The sequence below is a fragment of the Ursus americanus genome, chromosome 22 (assembly GCF_024610735.1).
Source record: "Ursus americanus isolate L20-20 chromosome 22, mUrsAme1.1.p, whole genome shotgun sequence".
NCBI classification, from domain to species: Eukaryota; Metazoa; Chordata; class Mammalia; order Carnivora; family Ursidae; genus Ursus; species Ursus americanus.
In genome coordinates, this window is record NC_142148.1 from 4,893,532 (window position 1) to 4,916,624 (window position 23,093).

General features: G+C 43.2%; 1 protein-coding gene across 1 annotated transcript in view; it reads left to right on the forward strand.

Annotated features, from left to right (window-relative positions):
• Positions 1–23,093, forward strand: part of LOC123799356 (serine/threonine-protein phosphatase 4 regulatory subunit 1-like) — a 79,511-nt gene that overhangs the window by 260 nt on the left and 56,158 nt on the right. The gene's annotated exons all lie outside the window — the stretch shown is intronic.

Sequence of the window (23,093 nt, forward strand, 5' to 3'; positions counted from 1 at the left end):
CCGCCCCCTCCCTGGGAACCTCTCACAGAATTCGGGGTGCACGCAACGCCGGGGGGAGCTACAGGCCAGGCCCTCCTTGCTGAGACAGAAGAGCGGGACCCCCAACTGCCTGGATGCACTTGTGGCGGTCCCTCCTCACTGGGCGGGGCGGGCCGAGGACGGGGAGCCCTCCCCTCCTGGGGGAGGATTTTGGTCGTTGTTAGGAAACTTCTGACTTCCGGTCACTTTCTTTCTCTTCCTCCTCCTGCTCCCGCGGCGGCCGGGGCGGGGTAGGAGGGCTCGTCCCTAGTCCTGGTGGTTCAGGGCGGGAGGAGGCGCGGCCACCTCGGGGTTGGGGAGACTTACACCTAGGGTCTCCACTTTTTCCCTGGAACTTTTCACAGTGAGGGGAGTTTCGGAGTTTGGGAGTTTGGACTCCTCACGTGTACTGGCCACAAGCCCAGGCCCATCTCTTATCCCAAGGAGCCCTTTGGGGCTGGCATTCCTCTGGTGGTTCTCCGTCGCTTGTCCCTTCCTGCCTTCTCCTTTTTGGGGGGGTCACTTTAAGGACTCCTGGCTGGGGGAAGTGTCATCCTGTAAGTGCAAGTTCGCATTTGTGGTAAATGAAGCATTTCCTTTCCATTCAACAAACGTTTCTTGAGCACCTACTTGTTCTGGGCCAGGCCACGTGCAGCGCCCTAGACTCACAAAGATGAACCAGAAACAGGGTCAGCTCTCGAGGGGTTTCACAGTCCTGGGGGAGAGCAGACTTACACAGAGAAGATTACCAAACCCTGGGATGCTTGCTGGTGAAGGACGCCTGTACAACTGTCGGAACAGCTAAAGCTAATCAAGGCTTGCTATCCTCTTTCCTTCCCCGTCTGCAGGTTCCTAATCGTAAGAGTTGATGTTTATTGAAAACATACCGCAGGTCAGGCATAGTTTTAAACTCTTTATAGACATTATCTCTTTTAGAAGGAAGTAACATTATTAAAGTAGGGTGGCACTTGAAGGGGTAATAAAGCCAGTAGTTAGGAGCGCTGGCTCTGGAGTCAGGTGGCCAGAAGGTGAAGGAGGTCCTGTGTGGCTTTTTATTGGCTGTGTGATCTTGGACGAGTCACTGTACCACTCTGAGCCTCAGTGGCCTCATCTGCAAAACGGGCATAATAGTGTTCCACCTTAAAGGTTTTAGTGAAGGTTAAATGAATATACGGTTTAACGTGAAGCCCTGTATGTAAACACTCAGTAAACATTAGCTGCCATTATTATTGTTATCCATGTGATCATTATTCATATTTGTTTATTTATTTATTTACTTTTTAAAGATTTTATTTATTCATTTGAGAGAGAGAGACAGCCAGCGAGAGAGGGAACACAAGCAGGGGGAGTGGGAGAGGAAGAAGCAGGCTCCCAGCGGAGGAGCCTGATGTGGGGCTTGATCCCAGAACTCTGGGATCACGCCCTGAGCCGAAGGCAGACGCTTAACCGCTGTGCCACCCAGGTGCCCCATATTCATATTTATTTAACACTGGTGAGCCAGGTACAGTATAGAACCTGGGTTTACAGAGATAAGTGTTTCAGCCAGTGGACATCCTTGAATGGAAGGAATGTAACATTTCTATTATTAAACATCAGTGAACTTCTATTAAGGCCCCTTTTATTCATAGATTTGATATTTGGCCTGCCTGGAAAAGCTGATTGCTGACTGTTTTAGTTATCTAAAGATCACCCCAAAACTTAGTGCCTTAAACCAACAGCATTTTATTATTATTTTTTTATTTTTTAAAGATTTTATTCATTTATTTAGAGAGAGAGCGTGGGTGAGAGGAAGGGCGGGCGGGGAGAGGGGGAGAGACAATCTCAAGCAGACTGGCACAGAGCACAGAGCCTGAGGCAGGGCTCCATCTCATGACCCTGAGGTCATGGCCTGAGTCAAAATCAATAGTTAGCCGTTTAACCAACTGAGCCACTGAAGCACCCCAAAACTAATAGCATTTTATTATTGCTAACAATTCTGTGGGTTGCCTGGGTGATATACAAGCTTCACGTGTTTGCATTTGAACTCTGGGAAGATGAGAAGGTCCAAGATGGCTTCACGCACAGGAGATCTGATAGGACTGTTGGCCAGGACCTCAGTTCTTGTCCAGATACCTTTTCCGCTTGGCTGGGCTTCTCAAACCATGGTGGCAGTTGGACCTCTTTCCTCGTGGCTAGCTTTCTTCAGTCTTTTTTGTATATATGTACAAAAAGAAAGTAAGAGATTATATGGGTAAAAATAATTGATTTTACTTTGGCCTTGTTTGAACAAGTATTGGGTGTTTGAGACTCGTAATATAGAAGGCCTTAAATACTCTGTAGCGGACGGCTGAGGACTTGACCCAACAAGGAAGGAAACCACCATTATGGCTCTGAGTATACTCACGCCTTGGGATTGCATCTTTGAGAGTCTCATGGGGTTTCCTGCTTGAGCAGGGGTGGGAGCTACGAGGTGCTGTACTTTACAATAGAATAAAATAATGACTTACTAATATAATTGATTTAATAGCCATAGTAGGAGGGCCTGTTCCCCCCAAACTCCCTGGGTCCTACCTTTACACCTTAACAATGGTGGCATTTAGGAAGCATTAGTATGCCATGATTGACAGATTGACAGCAAGAACCCTGAGGTCCTGTGACCCACTTCCTGCCTTTAGCTGTGTCATATTAGACAAGCAGATCAATCCCTCATTCATTCTGTTCAATTTCTTCATCTGGGAAATTATATAAGAATAAGAGATGCCTGATAGTGCACATACAACATTTTAGCTTAGTGCCTGGCATAATGAGTTTTATAGTCAATGAATTTCTTATTATTATTACTATTTTCATCATCATTACTAGTGCTGCGCTTTCATGTAAGATTTTCTGATTCACTGTGTATGGCTGCTACTCTATGAGGTAGGTGAGATTATTCCTATTTTACAAATGATAAAACTGAGAATCAGAGAGGGTAAGTAACTTATCTAGTGTGGCACAGCTCGTGAATGATAGAAGTAACAGTCACACTCTGTTCCTTTTGACTCTTGTTCTTTTTATTCTGCCACCCAGATTAGCCACAAATGTTCTTTGCCTCATGGTAGGAGCATGGGTGTCAGGTTAGGTGATTTTAGGTCTGTTGTCTTCCTTGGGTGTTTTGTGTAAGTGATGTGATAACTGCTTCATTTAGGCTGTAAGTCGCTTTGGGCAGGGATACAGGTCATCCTTTTTATAACCCAATGTCCTGTTTGAGCTAGGTGTTTAATTAATGTTGTTACTCGTAACAATAATGGATTACAAGGCTTGTCTGATTTACTTTGTAATTCTTGATTAAATTTGGCTAACTTAAAAAAAAAAAGCCTTAATGAATGGATGCCTTGTTTTTTAAAAATCATTCAGAGTCTTCAGGCCATCGCAGCACAGAAAAGATTTAATTTTAGAGAATTAGCTTGCTAAATTCCTTCTCTTGAGAGCAGAAAGTGTTCAGGGTGGCCTGGCATATTGGTCCCTGTGGCGGATCGCTCTGGAAAGTGAAACTGTGTGAGTTTGTGCCTACAGGGCCTATGAATTTGCTTCTAACGTGTGCAGCCTGAAGAAGTGCTACTCTTGGTAAGGTTTGCTTGGCCAGTTAGCATTTGAGCATATGCCGGTGGTAGTTGAAAACAAAAATGAGGCTGATCTACTGTGGGTGAAAAGACACCGAAGTGACTGATCACCAAATACTATGTGGTCATACTTGGGCTCTTAGTTGAATAACCCGCTTTCACAAGACATTATGGAAACAGTGGGGGAAATTAAACTTGGACTGGGTAGTAGATGCTAAGTTAAATGTTAAGAATTATTATGAACTTTGTCAGATGTGATAGTGGTAACAGTTTTGTTCAAAGGAGAAGGGCCTTCTCTAACAGGAACAGACAGGCATTTGTGGGTGAAGTGATTTGACATGTGAGGTCTCCTTTCAGATGCTGCAACAAACCATAAACAAACACAAAGTTGGGAAGAAGGATAAATGGGGAAAAAGGGCAGAACATTGGTACTTGTTGAGGCTGGCTGCTGGGGACATGGGGGTTTATTATGCTGTTCTCTCTCTTCTTGCATGTGCTTGCAAATTTCCATAATACAGAGTTTTTAAAAAATGAGGTTAAAGTTTCATATGGGATCCAACATGTGTAGAAAGAGTTGGAGAGCTGGATCCCAGTTCTGAAGTCTCTGCATCATTTCTGCGGGGTGCATTTAGCTTCTGAAGACAGACCAGTAGAATATATTAGCATTTAGGAAACAATTTGTTTTCAGATGTTGAGTTTTTTTTTTTTTAAAGATTTTATTTATTTGACAGAGATAGAGACAGCCAGCGAGAGAGGGAACACAAGCAGGGGGAGTGGGAGAGGAAGAAGCAGGCTCATAGCGGAAGAGCCTGATGTGGGGCTCGATCCCATAACGCCGGGACCACGCCCTGAGCCAAAGGCAGACGCTTAACCGCTGTGCCACCCAGGCGCCCCTAGATGTTGAGTTTTTAAGAGGTATCCATGAAAGAAGTCGGAAGAGGGCATACTTCTATTGATGAGAAAGCCTAGGTGCCAACCAATGATATGGGAACTTTTGTAGAAAATAGGATTAACTAGGGCGGAAGAATACAGACAGACTCTTTGGACCTTAGTGCTAGAAGGAGCAGGGTATCATTAAGGTGGAATAAAAGACGCACTCCAGAGCCAAAAGCATTCCATTTCACCTGCCTGCTTTGTTTCAAGTTTGTAAACTTGTGTGCCCCCAAAGTGGAGAAGCTATATTAATTTGAGCCCAAAACCAAACCATTGAACTTTTTCTCTGAACTATAAGATAAACTTGAATCAAAGATTGTCAATTAAAAAAAACAACAACTCCTGCTGTTAAGTGAACTAGCTTGTATAGGAACAGGAACTTGAGTATACTAATACTTGGGAAATGGAAAAAAAATCCAGACATCGTACTATTCTCTAAATCAGAGATGGGCAATTTTTTTTTTTTTTCTGTAAAGCATCAGATAGTAAATATTTTAGGCTTCGTGGGCTAGAAGGTCTGATGCAGCCAGTCAAGTCTGCTGTTGTAGCCTAGAAGCACCCACGGACATACATAAATGAATGGGTTTGGCTGTTTTCTAATAAAACTTTATTTACAAACACAGGCAGTGGGCTGGATTTGGTCCACGGGCTACAGTTAGCCAACCACTTTTCTAAATCAAACTTGACTTCATTCTATCAGAGTCTCTAAGTTTGTCTACTAACTGAGCCAACCTTATAGGTTGTCTTTCCTACCAGGTTCAGTTTGAAGAGCTGAGCTTTTGCTAGGACGACTTCATTTGTGAAGTAACCCTTGACATATTGCTCAAAGTTCGCATTTCATTTTTCCTGTTGGTATGTTGGGGATAAAAACATGTACCTCTTTCTTCCCAGCAGGATAAGGTGGCAAGGAACAAAAGAGTCAGAGTGCTGTACACAAAATCAACTTTGCTTCCCCTCTCCGACCATTATAATGCATTCTACTTTTGTTGCTCTGTATTTTCCATTTCCTGTGAGACAAACAGATGAACATCAGAGATTCCCTGAAATTGTCTCTGTTTAAAAAGAGAGTTTTAAATGGCTTTCTACATCACAAATTAAGGTCTTTTTTATTTTATTTTTATTCTTTTAATTAACTAATTAATTAATTATTTTAGGTAGGTTCCATGCCCAATGTGGGGCTTGAACTCATGACCCTGAGATTGAGTTACCTGCTCTATGGACTGAGCCAGCCAGTCACCCTGACAAATTAAGATATTTATTTATTTATTATTTTTGAAAGATTTTATTTATTTATTAGAGAGAGAGAGAGCGAGCATGCGTGCGTGCACAAGTGGGGGAGGGGCAGAGGGAGAGGGAGAATCAGACTCCCTACTGAGCAGGGAGCCCGATGTGGGGCTCAGTCCCAGGACTGAGATCATGACCTGAGCTGAAGACAGACGCTTAACTGACTGAGCCACCCAGGTGCCCCAAAGTAAGATATTTTAAACAGAAAATTTGCAACAAAACCTAGGTAATAAAAGAAAGTGGTTTTGACCCTCAAAACACTTAATTTGAACCCTGATGGGAAAAAAGTAAGATGAGGGCAAGTGGTTGCTTTCCATGTTTGGACAGTCATTCATCCAGTAACAGGTGTCTTTTCAGTTCCTTCCAGGTGCCAGCCTGTGGGAGGTGCCGGGGATAGGGGGCTGAAGAAGCCCTGGGCCCCACCCCAGGGACACTCCTGCCTGGTGGAAAAGTGCATGCTAGAGGTGGTGCAGAAGGCAGCCCGCTTGAGGGCTCAGGCAGAAGAGTGAACAGAGAGCGGAATGGCAAGACAGAGCCATGTGTCTGCCAGGGGTAGGAGGGGAGGTGCCGTTTGAGTTGGGTCAGGCCAAGGAAGGCAGGGGGCGTTCCAGGCAGAGGGCCCGTGTGTGCAGAGGTGGATATGTGGTGAGAAGGTTGGGGACTTGGGAACCAGGGGTGTACCAGGCCAAGGAGTGGGAGAGACTGCGGAGGGGGGTTGGGGGCCCACCTGTGAAGAATAAGAATCTGCCTTCCCAGTCGCAGGGTTTACACTTCCTCCACGAGGTGGTGGGGGTCCCTAGATGTGTGGCTGGGACCTGTGTTTTAGGAAGGCAACCCAGGCAGTGGTACAAGCACTGTTGCTGAGTTAGGACTGATACCGTGCCAAGCTCTGTTGTGAGTGCTCCTAGCGTTTAACTATAAACACCTTATGAGGCAGGTCTTTTTAACTTTATTTTCTTGCCAAGCAAGTCTCCCAGGGGGCACAGAAAGACTAAGTAACTTGCCCTAAACAACACAGCTATTGAGTGCCAGAGGTGGAATTCAAACCAGGGAGTCTGGCTACAGAATTTGTACTTAACCACCATGCTTTGGCAGACTTGCCATTCATTCATTCATTCATTCATTCATTCATTCATTCGTTCATGGACATGACTGATAATTATTAAGGACCTATTAAGTCCCAGGCAGTACACTAGGCCTTGTGGAGACAGAGGTGAATGAAACAAATCTGATTTCTACTCTCATGGAGCTTTCAGTCCAGTGACAGAGACAGCCATTAGAAAGCCAAAGTAAATGAGTGAGCTAAGTTCGGGAGTGGTGGGTGTGGGGCCAGACGCGTGACAGGTGTGTGTGTTCAGAAGTGCCAGGCAGGGCTGTTGGAGGGATGGACAGAAGGCTTGTCTGGAGCTCTGAGAAGCGCTCTAAGGTTTGAATAACAAGGTGGAGCTGTTCATCCGTGGAGCCGGAGAAACATCTAGGCGTAGCAGACAGCAAGGGCGCGGGCTCTGAGGCTGGACAGGCTCCTTGTTGTCCAGGACTCGTGCATCTGGAGCACAGTGAGCACTGGACACAGGAGTTACAGCAGTGGGGGGGGGGGCGTCTACCACATGTGGCTTTCAGCCCCAAACAGGGTAAGGGGTTTGCCTTTTGTTCAAGGAGCCCGTGGGGTGCCACTGGAGAATTCTAGTCAGGGGAGTGCCCAGAGCTGAGTTATACTGTAAAGGGCAGACTGTGGAGAAACAAGCCAGGGATGGAAAAAGTGTTGTGTTCCAGGGACCCAGGCAAGGGCAGTGGGGTCTCGATGGAGGAGGTGGGTGTCAGAGCAGCGAGTGGGTTCTATAGATAGTTCCAACAGGGAAGAGTCAACTCAGAGACAGACCCTGCGGCAGCATTTCTGCTTCCCACCACCCAGGCTAGGCTGGGTTCCTGTCCTCAATCCCCTCGAACCCTGTGGCAGCATTTACGCCAGGCATGGCCAGATGCCTGCTCTTGTCCATCATACCTGGCCTTCCCCATCTTGGATCACCAGGGTCTAGCATGCTGAGTGACACATCACAGACATGCAGAAGTGCACATTGAATTAATAAACCAGGCAGTATGTGAGGGTGGAGGTCATGTTTTCCATCTGAGAAAGTTACTTTGAAAGTGTGTTCAGGAGATCCTGGGGGCACAGTCCAGGAGGTCACTGAAAAGCCCCCTTGTGGATTCTGGAGCAGAGTTAGGACTGAAAAGAGTCATTTGTGGTGGATGGAAGCTGAAGCCAGGGGAATGGATAAAAGCAGCATGGGGGGTGTTGGAGGAGAAGAAGATCAAGGGTGGAGCCCCTGGCAGCAGAAGCTTCTAGTAGTGAGCCCTGGAGAACAAACATCCCAGAGATGAGAAGCCAGGGGACCCTTGAAGCCAGGTTTTGCTTGGGCTGACTGTTCATGCTGCTTGCCACAGAAGCGTCGGGGAAGATGTGTCCTGAAGACAGGCCACCGGCATTGGTAGTTAGGAGGTCTTCAGTGAACTTAGAGCTTTTCCTATGAGGCCAGACCGGAATTAGTTGGGAAGGGATTAGGAGTTACGTGGATGGACAGTGTCACCCGTAGGCCACCAGCTCAGTGGTTACGTATTGAGTACTTCCTGTATTCCAGGCACTGGCTGGTAATTAGATACTTTTGGGAATGGTCACTGTTCTTGTGAGCCCAGAGCCTAGCAGGGGAAAACAGACCCTTTCAAGGAGAAGCAGCTGGAAAGATTGAGGTCAATTGCTTTTCTTGGATAGAAGAGCCCAGAACACATTTGCATTATTTATATTTACTCTGGAAACCTTAAAAAAAAAAAAAGATTTGAATGGCTCAATAATTCTGGTTATATGCCCAACAAGATGTTCTCAAAAAGACATGGTCATAAAAGCACCATTTTTGTTTGTTTGTTTGTTTGTTTTTAATCTTTAAGCACCTTTTGGGGTCTCAGAGCCTTGTTAGCTTTATCCATAGATTAAAACTTTAGAATATTGAGTAGTTAGGGGAAAAAAAATCAAGTAATAATAATAATAATTATTATTTTTTTAAAGATTTTATTTATTTGACAGAGAGAGAGACAGTGAGAGAGAGAATACAAGCAGGGGGAGTGGGAGAGGGAAAAGCAGGCTTCCCGCTGAGCAGGGAGCCTGATGTGGGGCTCAGTCCCAGAATGCTGGGATCATGACGTGAGCCGAAGGCAGATGCTTAACGACTGAGCCACCCAGGCGCTCCTCAAGTAATAATTATTTATTGACTATGCACTATTACCTGACATTGTATTATGTGCTCTGGATAAACTGTCTTAGTAATTCAGTAGCTAATCTTTTTCGTCCCCCCATGTTATGTGTATATATATATGTATATGTATATGTATGTTTATATATATATGTATATGTATATTTATTGTTTTTGCTTTTAATTTTTTTATTGAAGTATAATTAACATACAGTGTTATATTAGTTTTAGTTGTACAGCGTAACGATTCAACAATTCTATACATTACTCAGTGCTCATGATGATGATTGTATTCTTAATCCCCTTTATCTGTTGCACCAATCAAATAATAGGACTGTTCTTCATAGTTGAAAACTGGAACCCACCCACACGTCCATCACGAGTACAGTGGATTAGGAATTGTGGCTCCATTCGCACAATGGAAAACTATGCAGCTGTGATAGCGAATGATCTACGAATCAACCCAATAATGTAGATGAACTTCACAAACAGAATGATGAGTGGAAGAAGCCAGACACAAAAGGGCACATACTGAGTGATTCTGTTTATACGAAGTAGAAGAACAAGCAAAGCTAATGTCATCCAGGCTGTTTGAAGGCAGCAGAGTGATCACCCTTGGGGTAGGATAGTGAGCAGAAGGGCACATGAGGGGTTTTTGGAGATGCTGGTAAAATTCTCTTTGTTGAGCCGAGTGCTGGTTACAACAGTGTGTTTAGTTTGTGAAAATTTGTCACGTGGGACAGTTATTTATACACTTTTCTGAGTAGTGTTATACTTTAATTTTCTAAAACGTACTGATTTTTAAAATCAAGGTACAGAGGAGAGCATAACCATGGACTGAGGGGAGGGAGTCAGTGAAAAGGGAAAGATGACATACTGACTTTATTTTTTAAATGTTTTAATTAATTAATTTATTTTAAGTAATCCCTACACCCAATCTGGGGCTGGAACTCACCATGCCAAGATCAAGAGTCACGTGCTGTACTGACCGAGCCAACCAGGCGCCCCCTAAAGGGAAAGGTGACCACAGAAAGGATAGAAGACAATGAGGGTTGGATTGTATGAGACCAGAATGGAGCTTGGTGCATCCATGGAAGAGTTGGCTTCTTTCCAGAAGGAGGATGGCAGGGGAAGCTGGGTGGTGCAGTTGACTAAGCTTCTGACTCTTGGTTTTGGCTCAGGTCATGACCTCAGGATCGTGAGATCAAGTCCTGCGTCAGGCTCTGCACTCAGCGTGGAGTCAGCTTGAGATTCTCTCCCTCTCCCTCTGTTCCTCCTCTGTTCCTGCACGTGTGCCCTCTCTCTCTCTCTCTCTCTCTCCCTCTTTCTCTCCAATAAATAAATACATAAAATTGTCAAAAAAAAAAAAAAAAAAAGGAGGGCAACATTCCTAGCAATTTGGCCAAGGTGGTCAGTAAAGAAGGGACTTTATGTTGGTCAGTGTTACTTGATGGTTTCAAATATTTTGAATGGTGGGAAAATGGAGACCCGTGTGCACATACACTCACCCGAAGGTTGTTGGTTTTCTTTTACAACCTTTTTTCCTTTTCAAATCTGCCTCAAGTCTGACGAGGGAAGTCACTGTATGTTTAAGTATTATCTCTCCGTTCCTTAATACTGTGTAGACTCTAGCACTCTGACACCAACTCCTCCAGCTCTGTCCCCAACCTGGTGAGTCGGCAGGAAAATTGAGATGTGTAATATCAAAGTGGAGCACACCAACCGCTTTGAGCTGCAGAGTTCTTTCCTATCAGGTAACCCAAGTAAATGTTTCCCGTTGACCGTCAGTGTAAAAGTCAGAGTCATAAATAATGACAGGTTTTGGAAGCCATGATTAAAGCCACAAATCAAAGAGGAATTTCCATGTATGCATGGTGTGGAAAGGACGGCTGCTCATGAATTCAGTTGGTCTTTTCAGCCAGCCCATTGCGTAGTGCTGGTAATAACCATCAGTAGCCCTCAAAGATTTGCAATATAAAACATTATGCATTGGACGGATCTGCTCATGCAAGAGCTAATAAATCAGCATGGGTCTTGTTAGAGAATGGCATTTATATAGAGAAAGTTTGCTCGTGCAACTTGCTGTTGAAATTTAGTTAAGTCAACAAGGACCTGCAGTGTGCGGGGGTCAGATTCCCCCCAAAAGCCAGTGAAGAATCAAGAGCATTCTCTATCTTTTAGATTGGCCAGCCTTGTCTAGTCTAGCTTTTAGCAATAATCCCAATATAGGAATCTGCATTCATACTTATAAGCCCGTTAGCAAGAAGAATGAAACCACTTGAAATAACACATTAATGGACGGGATACTCTCGTTCCCCCCAAAATCATTTAAGGCCTTACAAAGACTTAGTAATTGTTCATTGAAGAGTGGCTAGTGAGCAGCTCTATAAAATTATCAATTGTGTAAGTTCTATATTGCTACATTCCTCTGTGTTTTTTTTAAAGTACAAATTTTGCAAATAAGGCCAAACTCCTTCTTGGTCACCACCAACCAATATTCTAATGTTTTGAGATGGACATAGACAGAGTGGGCCACATCTATCATGTTCTCCCTACCGATGTCCCCTAGTGCTGTGTCAGAAACAGAATATTGGATTGTATGGCTAAGTGGGCTGGCCCAGGGTGGCATATCTCACATAGACTTACAGTGACAGGATGACATGTTGAATGGGGAATCGTAAATATTGCGTATGCCTGGAGAACGGATTCTTAATGAAAATGCTTGCCGGGATAGACACGCTATAACATCCTGCCTCCGTCTCTACCTCTGTTCACGTCTGGGCCAATAAAGGTAGCTCATTGGGTATGTTTTATTGTGTTTATTTTTTCTCACCTTTCCACTTAAAACCAATTCTAGTGTAGCTCTTCGGTCAGGGCTCGGTGGCTTCATGTGCAATCTCTGGCTTCCCCGAACTGCTCCAAGGCAGCAGACACTCAGTGTACTTTCCTCTGCTGTGCTCATCCCTTCATCTGGAATGTTCCTTTTCCCTTTCCCAGATTCTTTCTCTCTTCCCGTGTGGTGAATGCCTACCTGCTGTTCAAGGCCCAGCTCCAATATCACTGTTGTAGGGAAGAATCTCCTGTCTTCCCCTCCCTCTTCCAGGCAGAGCTGGTTTCTTCCCAGTTTGTTTATACCTGTATCCTATGGCTCTTGCCATCTGGGTATTGTGGGTTGTTGTGTGTGTGACGATCTTTGTTCCCTGGGGAGCTTTTGGAGTTTGAGACCATGTCTTTCTTGTCTCTGAATCACCAGTACTCTGTTGAATATTGAATTATGGTTTACTTTGTCACTTGAAGTTAACCACAATGGGAGGAAAATATGTTTGAGGTGAGTTTGCTGTTAACATGCTTTCTGTTTTGGTACTAGATCATTTGATCTTTTTCTTAATGTAAAATGGCCTGCAACATTTCTTCTTTGTTTTTCTTAGATTATATGTACTGTACTTTGAACCTGTGAAGCACAGTCACCCAACAATGATACTTAAAACATTAATTCACGCTTAGCCTGTTTTAAGACAGATTGGTGTCTTGTGAAAAGCATCGACACACAGGCAAGTGCTCAAGGATCCATTGTGTTTCCGCTGGAGCATCCTCATCTCATTTATCTCATGCCCCAGACTGTTTTAATGATGAATATACTGGCAGTGTTCATTATTTTTAGTAGATGACCCTTGAGTTAGCATAAAAGAGGATAAATCTTTTTTTCTCAGAGTTGTAGGTTCCAGATATATGTTTTTCTGATCGAACTTTAAATCAAAGAATAGGGTTTTATTTTTTTTATTTTTTAAAATTTTTACTTAGATACCTAGCATCAGGTTAAAGGATTATAGATTGTGTTATTCTTTGCTAATTGATCAGGACCTCATCGGAGAGGAGCCAGTCTCCTCTTGGGTTGTGTGGGCTCAGGGCTACTGCTGCAGAGCCACTCTGGTTTTGGTTGGATGGTGGAGGTAAGCTGCATATCTTTTAGCTAATTAGCTGGGTTATTAAACTTGGCCCGTCCCTGGGAGAGCGGGTAGTAACCACAGCCGCTGACCGAGATGTAGCAGAGCCGCCGGGACGTTGGTCATACTGTTCAGGGAGGCGTGGCGGCACGTGGGTGTGCAGCATGGGGACAAGGTGCTGAGCATAAGACGATGGGAGAGGCTGCCCACCTGGAGGTAGCAAACTAGCAGTCCTTCCAAGCCCTTCCCCTACTGGTCTTTGTTAGCTTTAAATTCTCACTCTTTTTTGGTAAAGGATCAGTGATGTCCTGTGTAAACTTGCTGGTGAACCTGATACGTGGCAGAAACCCGGAGTGGCCATGGCTCAGAAGCCCATCACGGCAGAGATGGCAGGTGAAGACAGTCAGGGTCAGTCTGGGTTTTTAGATTTTAAATTAAGCCAAGAAAGCTTGAAGTTATTATTAGAAGCTATTTTCTTAAGAAGGCTTTGCTTTTCTGCATTATATTAAGCTTTCATGAATGGAGTAGGCAACTTTTTTTAAAATATAAGAAAACACAGAGAAAAAAAACTGAACAAGGAATTATTTATCTGCTACTTCATATTTCATCTCTAACTTGAAAGCTTGAGATTCCTGATGTTTGTGGGTGACCTGGACTTGTTGGGTGTGAGAATAATCGACTGCTCATGATATCACCACGTAGACCTTAGGTCTTGTTCCTGTGAGCAGTTCACCAGACAGCATGCCCTCTTAGCAGTGGCTAGAAATGGAAATTCTAGAAAATTCTTTATGAGAGCAGGAGTCATTTTATGTGCTGCTGCCTCTGTCAGGCACAGCAAGCTCGCTTGGCGGATCTTTACCATTCATTCATTCATTCAGCAACTTTAATTGAGTGCCTGCTGTGTGCCAGGCATATCAACGAGTCAAAGATTTTTTGGGGGGTGGGAGTGAACCAGTAAACATGGGAAGTAAATACTTCGTGTGTTATAAGATGATAATTTCTCTGGAAAAATAGAAAAGTAGATCATGGTAAGGTGGGGTATAGGTGGGAGGCTTGCAATTTCAAAATAAAGTGGTCAGGGAGGAACTCACTGAGCAGATGAATGAGCAGATTTTAAAGAGGAGAAGGAGGGGACGCCTGGGTGGCTCAGTTGATTAAGCGTCTGCCTTTGGCTCAGGTCATGATCCCAGGTCATCGAGTCCCACATCAGGCTCCTTGCTCAGTGGAGAGCCTGCTTCTCCCTCTGCCTGCTGCTCCCCCTGCTTGTGCTCTCTCTCTCTCTGACAAACAAATAAATAAAATCTTAAAAAAAAAATAAAGAGGAAAAGGAGGTTATCAGAGAGGACATCTTGGGGAAGAGAGTTCTAGGCAGAGGGAACCACCCTCCTTAACCAGGAGAGGGCAGTGAGGGGAGCAGGAGTAGTGGGACAGCTCAGAGAGGCAAAGGTGGGTCAGATCTTTCCTACTGACCCCAGACACCCCCCCTCCTGGGACCAACCTCTCACCACGGGCTGTTCAGGTAACAACACCTGATAGTCTTTCCCTTGTACAGTGGTTCTCATATGGGGACTTGTGGCAATGTCTGGAGACGTTTTTGACTGTCACAATTTGGGGAGAAGACGCTCCTGGCAACCAGCAAGATGAGGCCAGGACTGTTGCTGAATATCTTGGAATGCACAGCCCCCGCCACAGAATGAGCATGTCAGTAGTACAGAGGTTGAGAAATCCTGCTGTGTTATATAGTTTATCAGCTGTTGATTGATTTAGTTTGTCTTGGAAGACTTAATAAAAAAAAACATTAAAGCATCATGGGAAGAGGTTATTAATCACAGTACCTGGTCAGATGCCTTCACAACTGACATTGAAGATACTGCTGGCTACTTTCATTCACTTTGTGGAAAGGGGATCCAAACCTTGCTTGCATTTTAGTAAACTCTGGTGCTTTCATGAAATAGTTAAAAAAAATCTAATATATCATTTGTAGGTAAATAGTAATAATCTCGATGATAATCTCATTAATTTAGACTGAAGTAGGATTGTCTAATTTTGAAAGGGGCCAGGATGTTGATCCACACAAGGGAAAATGTTTACCTATATCAAAAAAAAAAAAAAAGATTTTCAGTACTTGAAATAAAAGGCATTATTATTTGCACATGAATGTGACGTTATTAGTGGGAATATTTTCCTTGGATTACACTAATCCCTTATTTTTCAAAAGTCAGTATTTCTGTGCTGCTTTTCCTATTTTTGCTTTATCTGTATGCCGTCTGTTATTTTTCTTTGTATCAATAACTTCTTTTTGAACAAATTTGGAAAACTTGTATCAGTTGCTCAACATGAAACTTAACCAAAATATCATGAAATAAAAAATAAAATAACCTTAAATTCCAGATAGACACAGCTCCCTGCTCCAAGATTCAGAGCGTGAGGCCTGCACTGTATTAAAAAGGAAGATTAGCCAGTTTTAGGGCAGCGTTCAAGACCCGAGCAGCAGAAGGCAACTTTGTTGATGTCATTAGAGAATTGGCTGGGAACAACTTGCCCACCCTGTGACTTAGTGATGCTTAATGTACCTTCCCTGTGCCACTCGGGGGACATGATGTCCCAAGCTGTCCACACTCCGAGGCCAGGTGGCCTCCTGGCCAGGGTCAGAGCTGTCAGAAAGTGTGGGACCAACTTGGGGCGCTGGGGAGGCTGCTTCTCTGGCTCTGAGTGGCTACCAGCAGCGGCCGCATTTACATAACGTGGGTCTTTGTTTTGTATGAGATGAAGTCTGTAGCTCTAGTTCTTAAAATGAAACAAAACAGAAATCTCTGCAAATCAGATCTCTTACTGTTTCAATGTGCTTTACACATTCTAGCTCCCTCTGCCCCTGCTCACGTATTTACTATGAATCCCCCAATTTCCTTCTACTATACTCATTGTTAGGATGGTTGGGTATTTTTGATGAACTCATGCACTTATATTGAATGCTCTAATTCCTCCCTTCCTTCCTCCCTCCCTCCTTCCCTCCCTCCCTTCCTTCCTTCCTTTCTTCCTTCCTTCCTTTATTTACCAATCGTAGGGTAGTTTTTGAGCTGCTGTCTTCCTTTTCGAAACTCCGACCTCTCACTTTTGCAAGCAGAAGCGAATTAATGTCCTGGTTGCTTTGTAGCTTAGGTTGTGGGGGCGGCTCACTGCTGCGCCTCACGTTTGTCGTTGTGGAAACTAGATTTTCTCCGCTTTCTCAGGGGCTGCTGGACTCCTGAATTGAATCCTGGTAATCAAAGTCTCGGGAGACTGACTTCTCCAGAAGCCAATATTTATTAAGTGTCTGCTGTGTGCCAGGCATTATACGACACGGTCCCAGGGTTTTAAAGGGTCCCCACGTCTAGCTGTGGAGACAGAAACCGTCTACTTAGAGTTAATAATGCAGCACTTCATGTAAAACGGTGAAACCTGACCACTGTAGAGCTCCGTTTATTACCCTCCTACTTTATGTTACCGTTTCTATTATGTGGTGTGACTGCATATGTTCTACATGCCACAGTACAAAATTCTCATTTTTGCTTTGCATTGCTCCAGACTATCAGACATATTTTTGAAGAAATGAAGAGGAAATACAGTTTTTAAAAAATTTACCGACATGTTTACCATTTCCAATGTTCTCGATTGCTTTTGAAGATCCAGTTTGCAAATGGGATCGTTTCTCCTCCGCCTGCAGAGCGCTTCTACCATTTCTCATAGTCTGTGTTGGCTGGCTCTGCTTAAAAGGGTGTGTGACAAATAAATTCTTTGTTCCCCTTTGTTGTGATCCGGCAATGTCTTTATTTCATCATCATTCCCAAGGGTGTCTCACTGGGTGTCACGTCCTGGATGGACGGTTTCCCTCCCGTCCTGCACAGGTGCGGCCTCGTGGCCTCCTGCCTCAGCTGCTCCCGGCGCGGCGGGAGAGGGCGTTCGGATCCTCTTCTTTGTGCGCAGTGCTTGCTTTTCTCTGCTGTTTTCAAGGTTATTGGCAGTTTGACTTGGATGTGTCTAGGTGTGGTTTTCTGCGTGTGTATCTTCTTGGGGTTTGCTAAGATCCTTGATTCCATACACTTCTTTCTGTCACCAGATTTGGGGGATTTGCCATTATTTGATCATTCAGTTAAGTCCGTTCCTTGAATTTCAAATCGTAGATGTTGTTTCCAGTTCAGAGTTTTTATTCAGTGTGTAGTTAGCATGTCTTTGCTGAGATTCCTTATCTCTGTAGCCAGTGCTGGCGCCCTTCCTCCACACCCATGAGTGCTTTCTCATAGTCGCATTAACTTCCTTGTCTGTCTTTCCAGCATTTGGGGCCCTTCAGAGTCTTTCTGTGATTTTTGTCTCTTTTAGCTAGCTCATGTTTTTCTGTTTCTTTGTTTGCTGAGTAATTTTGGATTATAACCTGGATATTGTGACTATTACGCACCATACAATCTCTGGATTCTGTTACATGCCTCCAGTGTTGATTTCTTTGTTTTGTTTCAGTAGGTACTTTTTTTTTTTTTTTTTTAAGATTTTGTTTACGTGAAAGAGAGACAGCACAAGCAGGTGGAGAAGCAGAGGGAGAGGGAGAAGCAGACTCCCTGCTGAGCAGGGAGCCCAATGTGGGGCTCCATGCCAGGACCCCAGGATCACGACCTGAGCCGAAGGCAGACGCTTAACTGACTGAGTCACCCAGGCGCCCCTTGTTTCAGTAGGCATGTAAATGAGGTCCCAGCATTAACTCTGTCTCTCCTGTGGCAGCTAGCATCCCAAATCTCAGCTCAGTTCTCTTAGCCTTAGCTGTGATGTAGAGTTTGCCACAAACATGCATGGTTTAGGGGTCAAGCTAGATTTCAGGCCAAGTTTAAAACAGAGGCTTCCCCCTCTGTTGTTTTTCTTTCCAGGACCCCCGCACCGCATACACTGCACACACACAGTTTGTAGTGACTATGGTTGTTCTGAAGCCTAGGGACAGAAACCTAAGCAGTGTTCTAGTGTGCTCAGTGACTTAATAATAATAGCCTAGCTGATCTTTTCACAGTGCTGTGCATTTCAGCTGCTGTGTAACTATGTCTCACTGTCTCATCTCATTTATTCTGCACTGTGGCCGTCATCTGAGGCAGGTGTCCATTTTAGGGGGAGGGAACTGAGACTCAGAGAGGTGGGATATCTATCCAGAGTCACATACCTGGTAAGAAGCCACGTGGAATTGCAGAACCAAGTATTTTGACTCAAGACCCCGCACTCCTATTGATTGTAAGTACTATGCCTCAAACATCTTTTAAGTGAGAGATCCGGGATTCAGTTTGTGATCTTTCTCTGCTTCTTTTGTTTGTTAGTTTTTTGTGTTTTTTTGTGCGGTTTTTTGAGGCTTTTCTTTGCCATGGGTGTTCTGCGGTGTACCCAAGGGTGGATTTGTTATTAATCACTCATTCAAGGTTTGTACTTCTTCAAATTGAATATTCATTTTTTCCCCATTCTGGAGAATTGTTAGCCATTATCTCTTTGAATATTGCCTCTTCCTATTTTCATTAATCCCTCTTTCTGGAATTCTCACTGGCCTTATCTCAGACCTTAGAATTCCATTCTTCCTGTGCCTTAACTGCTGTCCCCATATTTTCCAGGTCCTTTTTGCTCTGTGCAGTGTTCTGGTGATTTGTCAGATCAATCTTCCAGCTCACTAACTCTCTCTTGAGCTGTATCTAAACTGCTATTTAAGCCAGCTACTGAATTTTTAATTAAATTGTCTCTATTTTTCATTTCTACGTGGTTCTTTTTCAAATGTGCCTGTTCTTCCCACTGTCATTCTTCTTTTTCTTTCATTTTGATATCTACGTTTTAAATCCTACTCATTCTATGCATAATTATTTGATAGTCTAGTTTAGATTTTTCTAGTATTTCTAATCTTGGGTGTGTAAATTCTCATTTGTTATGTCTGCTCATTTCTTGAAGGTTTGCAACCATGTATGCTTGGAATTTATCGTCAGCAGGGGATAGTTTTGTGAAATCGCATGCTTCTTGGATTGTGAAAGGCTCTTTAGAACAGCTGCTTGTGTGCTTGTGCTGGGGTGCCTGGAACTGAAGTACCTCGGGACACTGATCCTCCCAAGAGCTTTGCAGGTGGTGTAAGTTGACTCAGCGCTCATAGGTCATGTAGGCCTGTGGTTTGATTTCTCAGGATTGACTACCCTCCCCCTATTCCCACTCTAACTGTACTCCCCTTTCCTCAACGGTCTGATATTGGGGGCTTGATTTTAAGTTCACCCATATCATTTATCCCCATGTGGCTTTCTGAAACCTTAGTGCCTAGGACCTATATGTAGGTCTTAAATGTTGATCATAGGGTGTCACCTTATGCTAATTGTTCTCACCTTGATTACCCTTTTCCTTACTGACATTGAGGATGTCCTTTCTGCCTTTCCTGGCTTCTTGCATTTTTAAATATTTTATCTAAATTTCTGTTTTGTGTGTGTGTGTGTGTGTGTGGTGGAAAGGGGCTCCTTTCTCTTCAACTCCACCATAAGTTGTTGGAAATCACAGTAACTGGGGTTTGAATGTAGTTGTCAAAGCCCATGCTCCTATGGTAATCTATACTGGGTTAAGGTAGTAAAAATGGGGATGGGAAAAGGGGACTGGTGTTAGAATAGAAATCAGGATGTCAGTTTATTACATCCTAGAATGAGATGAATATTTGCCTAGAAGGCTAAGGTGTTCAGGTTGATTGATCAGCACTTCCCCACTGGACAGAGTCTAGAGTAAGAATTTGACAGTGCTTTATTAACACCATTCAGGGACAAATAGCACCACACTGACAAATATGAATAGCTTGGCAATTTTAAGATACATTCCTGCATGCCTTTAAAATGAATTGAAGGTTTACCTGAAGACCACACACAACTCCCCGTGGTCTCATAAGTACTGTGCATTCTCTGGATCTGAATCGGAGTTCTCAAGGAGATTAAGATCTCAGGCTCACTTAATAAATACAGAATCAGAGCAAAGGAAGTTAGATACTCCTAAGAATTCTTTTAATCACAGTGGTGCCAGTAACTTGCCAGGTAGTTTCATTCTAGTCTTTGTAAAGCGGGCTTGGGAAGAATAGAAGAATGGCCAGCCTTCTGCTCATCCTTCCTTCCTCCTTTCCTCCTCCCTCCCTCCCTCCCTCCTTCCTTTTTTCTTATTCCTTTCACCTGTGCTGAAGTTTAATTTATATATAATAATATTCACTGAAGGGCTATTTCTTAAAATGAGTCTCAATAAGTATGTTCTCTTGTGCGACCACAACCACACAGCCACAACCAGGAAATGAAACATTTCCTGCACCTACCAGAAGTCATGTCATGACCATTTGCCATCATACCTTTCCCCACCCCTGATCCCCGACAACCGCTGCTTTGCTGTATATTAGTATGTTTTGTCTTTCTAGAATATCATGTCAGCAGAATTATGCAGAATGAAATCTTACGTGTCTGGCTTCTTTGAGTTGATATAATGCTCTTGAGATGCATCTGTATTGTTGCATATTAGTAGCTCATTCCCTTTTATTATTGAGAAGTATTCCTTTGTATGGATAGACTACACTTTGTTTATCCATTTAGTTGATAGATATTTTGGTTATTTCCAGTTTTTGGCTATTAGGAATAAAGCTGCTGTGAACACACAAATACAAGTCTTAGCGTAAACACACACGTTTTCATTTCTCCTGTGTAAATGCCTAGGAGGGGGATTGCTGGCTCAGATGGTAAGTGTATATTTGTTTTTTTAAGTAACTGCCAAACCATTTTAGGAGCTGTACCATGTTGCATTTTTTACCAGCGACGTATGAGAGATCCAGTTGCTCCTTGCCAATACGTTTTATAGAGTCAGTTTAAGAAATTTTCTTAGCCTTCCTAGTGGGTGGGTAGTATTATCTCACCGTGGTTTTAATTGACATTTCCCTGATTACTAATGATGACTAATGATGTTGAACATCTTTTCCTTAGCTGTCTTGAACATCTTACTTAGCTGTCATTTGTGTACCTTCTGTGATGGCATGTCTATTCAAGTTTTTTTATTTTAAAGATTGAGCTCTAAGAGTTCTTTATATACTCTGGATACAGATCCTTTATCAGATATATTTTACAAATATTTTCTTCCCAGTCTATGGCTTGGTGTTCCATTGCCTTTTTTTTTTTTTTAAAGATTTTATTTTTAAGCAATCTCTACACCCAACATGGGGCTTGAACCCACAACCCCGAGAACAAGAGCCACACGCTCTACCCACTGAGCCAGACAGGAGCCCCAATTGGTGTTCTATTTCCTACCAACGTCTTTCAAGGAGCAAAAGTTCTCAATTTTGGTCAGGTTGAATTCATGAGTATTTCTTTCTGTGGCACATGCTTTTTGTACCCCTTTAAGAAATCTTTGCCTAACTAAAGAACACAAAGATTTTTCTTCTAGAAGTTTTATCGTTTTATGGTTTTTATGTCCATTATCTATTTTGAGTTAATTAAGGACAAAGGACATTTCCCCTCACCTGTGTATTCAGTTATTCTAGCCCTGTTTGCTGAATTAAATTACCTTGGCACCCTTGCGAAAAATGTATTGGACTTAGATTTGTGGATCTATTTAAATATTTATTTATTTATTTATTTATTTATTTATTTATTTACTTGAGGCATGGGGGGATGAGGAGTAGAGGGGAAAGGAGATGGGGGGAAGGAATCTCAGGCAGACTCCGTGCTGAGCTCAGAGCCCGGCTTGGGACTTGATCTCACGACCCTGAGATCAAGAGCCAGATGCTCAACTGACTCAGCCACCCAGGCGCCCTAGTAGTCAGGCATTTTTAAAAGAGATTTTATAAAATGAGAAAAAAGTCGTTGTTTTTCTGACCCACACATATACCACTCCTGAGCCTCTTCTTTTATTTGAGAAGCTTCAGATTTCCATGTGGTGTCATTTTCTCCTGTTTGAGGAACTTCCTTTCACGTTTCTCATAGTACATGTGTGCTGGCAGTGAATTCTTTCTGCTTCTGTTTATTTGAAAAGTCTGTATTTCCCCTTACAATTTGAAAAAGATTTCTTTGAGTAAAGAATTCTGATTAGTATTTTTTCTTTCAGCACTCTGAAGATATCTTCTCCTTCTTTAATGATTTTTGACATGAAGTCTATTGTTAATCTCTCTCTCTTTTTTTTAAAGATTTTATTTATTTATTTGGCAGAGTGAGAGACAGCCAGCGAGAGAGGGAACACAAGCAGGGGGAGTGGGAGAGGGAGAAGCAGGCTGCCAGCGGAGGAGCCTGATGCGGGGCTTGATCCCAGAACTCCGGGATCACGCCCTGAGCCGAAGGCAGACGCTTAACGACTGAGCCACCCAGGCGCCCCATCTTTTTTTAATGTAATGTGTATTTTTTTTTCCTGACCGCTTTTTAAGATTTTTTTCTTGATCACTGATTTTTGTGCTTCAATGTGATATTTCGTTATGTATATTCTGCTTGGGGTTTGTTGAGTTTCTTGAATCTGTAGGCTTACAGTTTATGTCAATTTAAAAATTTTCAGCTGTTCTTCTAAAATTTTTAATGTTTTCTCCATCTCTCTTTTTTCACCATCTTCTTTTCTTCTGGGACTCCAGTTCTATATATGTTATAGTGCTTGATAATGTCTCCAAATAACTGGCGCTGTTCTTTTTTATTTTCCCTATTTTTTTTTTCTCTTCGTGCTTCATTTTGGATAGTTTCTATTGTTGTATCTTCAAGTTCTCTGATTTTTTCCAGTTCTCTAATCTGTTCATTTCTTCTAGTTTATGCTTTGACTCAGTTATTGTGTCTTTCATTTCTTGAATTTACGTTTGGGTTTTTTTTTTTTTTTTTTTGTATGTATAGTTCCATTTCTCTCATTAATATCTCCATGTATTTCTGGAATATATGGAGCATTCTTTTTCTCTTTTTATTAGAGAAAGCGTGCACCATGTGTGTGCATGCTTGCACGAGTGTGGGTGGGGACGGGCAGAGGGACAGGGAGAGAAAGAATCTCAGGCGGACTTCGTTCTGAGCATGGAGCCGAGTGTGGGGTTCGATCTCCCCACCCTGAGATCGTGACCTGAGCCGAAACCAGGACTCAGACGC